Genomic DNA, 2,436 nt, shown 5'->3' on the forward strand with positions numbered 1-2,436 from the left:
GTGGAAAGCCTTGAGCATCACTGGTGCTTTTTTTTGTGGATACAGGAAGAACTTTCCAGTCCACACGACCATCGCGTCAAACCCGTAGTTAACGAACATGATCAAATTCATATACCGTATCAATGCATGAATCAAGATGAACAGGAAGAAGGACAAGGGATTTGAGAGCCGCGGCCTTTTAAATTATAAGTATTTTCTATTACCTTTGGCTTAGTTAGCTGTGCACACACGTTTGTCCTTAGTTATTACTTGGAACATTATATAATACTGCAGCGACGTATCCTCAATGTGTTAACCTGTTTATATGTCTGTTTATTCCTACACGACTCACAGGTTGTCTGCATCAACACATCAACTTCCAAAGAAAGTCTGTGATTGTAAGTGAGTTATATCGTAGTAAATATATTCGTTAACTATAGTTCCCCAAGTACCCGCAATAAAATGCTGTTCTCATCACCATCACTTAGCTAAATCCCGGTTGTTGATCTGTGGAACAGTGTAGACTATATCGTGTTGTATTGTAAACCTAGTGTAGGCTATATCCCTGTTGTATCTGTAGAACCTAGCTGTAGACTATATCCCTGTTGTGTATCTGTAGAACCTAGCTGTAGGCTATATCCCTGTTGTATCTGTAGAACCTAGCTGTAGACTATATCCCTGTTGTTGTATCTGTAAGAACTAGCTGTAGGTATATCCCTGTTGTATCTGTAGAACCTAGCTGTAGACTATATCCCTGTTTGTATCTGTAGAACCTAGCTGTAGACTATATCCTGTTTGTTGTATCTGTAGAACCTAGCTGTAGACTTTATCCTTGTTGTATTTTAGAACCTAGTTTGTAGATATACTGTTGTATCTGTAGAACCTAGCTGTAGACTATATCCTGTTGTATCTGTAGAACCTAGCTGTAGGCTATATCCTGTTGTATCTGTAGAACCTAGTTGTAGACTATATCTGTTGTATCTGTAGAACCTAGCTGTAGACTATATCCCTGTTGTATCTGTAGAACCTAGTTGTAGGTTATATCCTGTTGTATATGTAGAACCTAGCTGTAGACTATATCCCTGTTGTATCTGTAGAACCTAGCTGTAGGTTATATCCCTGTTGTATATGGTAGAACTATGCGTGTAGGACTATATCCCTGTTTTGTATCTGTAGAACCTACCAAATGACTAAGAACCAAACATATTTCTACTGAGAGACATTGAAAACAACAGTATAAAATATATGTAGTCTAAGTCTTTGGCCGTGTAGAACCAGTCTAGTTTTCTCATCTTGTCAACTGACACACCCTCTATTTGACAGGGCTTTGTGGAGCTGACCATCTTCCCAACTGTGGTCAACCTGAACCGGATCAAACTCAACAGCAAGCAGTGCAGGATCTACAGGGTCAGAGTCAACGACCTAGAAGCACCATTCATTTACAATGACCCTACTCTAGAGGTCTGCCCACACGAGTCCAAGCAGTAAGTATTGTCCTCATACACACATGGTCTGTATTCATAACTCTCCTGAAGGAAACAGAGAACAACAGTACATCTCATCCTCCAATGTTTTCTTTCTGATGTTTTCACAAGAAACAATGACTGTGATATGTGGTTGTTTTATCGACCTTAGTGGAAGGCCACACTAAGTTGCTCTGTATAAGAGTGCCTGCTAATTACATAAATGTATGTAAAGTGGAGGAGGAGGAGGGAAATCAAGGAGAAGACTTGAGAGTCACCCCTGTATTACACAGCTATTTCATAACACTGACTTCAGTAAGTCCTCACCTCTTCTTCTCTCTGCCCTGTCCCTTGCAGGAGGAACCTGAACTATTTCTCCAGTGCCTACACAGCAGCAGTCAGCGCCGTGGACCCAGATGCTGGACACGGCGAGCTGGTCATCAGGTCCCTCGGAGCTGTGGAAGCAGGAGACGGTAATACAGACCTCGTCTTGTTCCAGTGAAATGTTGTCTCTGAATTGGGTTCAATATTCTACATTATGAAACTCGGTGCATCTGACTTGAGTCTTGGCTCTGTAGTTTGAATATAAAGGTTCAAGGTGTATTCTGATAGCCTGGTTGGTCCTAGATCTGTTTATATAGCACCAAACACCTGGAACCAGGCTAAGGTCCTGCAATGCTCTTAGCTTAATGCATAGCATCAGAAGCTTTAAAGTATTGTTTATGTACAATTGAACTTAGTGCCCTGTAGATAATTGACTGTTTGTATGTCTTCAGAGAAATGAATGTGCTGAGGTGTACATCGAGTTTCTCTCTGGACCAGCCTAAAGGAGGCCTTCACTTTGTGGTGCCTGACGTAGAGGGGAGCATGGCTGAGAGAGGAGCACACGTCTTCTCCTTCGGATACCAGAACTCCACAAGGTGGGGAGGGAGACATGGATGGTCATATTGAGACTTTATTCTCTGTGCTGTCTACGCTGGTCTAGTGTTGCTCT

The 2,436-nt window shown here is 41.9% G+C and overlaps 1 long non-coding RNA gene across 1 annotated transcript; it reads left to right on the forward strand.

Moving 5' to 3' along the window:
• Window positions 1-321: 321 nt before the first annotated feature.
• On the forward strand, window positions 322-2,362 carry LOC112072002 (uncharacterized). The gene is made up of 4 exons (XR_002894220.2): window positions 322-377; window positions 1,303-1,463; window positions 1,800-1,915; window positions 2,219-2,362. It is a non-coding gene; the product is annotated as an uncharacterized lncRNA (long non-coding RNA).
• Window positions 2,363-2,436: the final 74 nt, after the last annotated feature.

This window comes from Salvelinus sp. IW2-2015, unplaced genomic scaffold (genome assembly GCF_002910315.2).
Source record: "Salvelinus sp. IW2-2015 unplaced genomic scaffold, ASM291031v2 Un_scaffold1796, whole genome shotgun sequence".
In the NCBI taxonomy this organism is placed as follows: Eukaryota; Metazoa; Chordata; class Actinopteri; order Salmoniformes; family Salmonidae; genus Salvelinus; species Salvelinus sp. IW2-2015.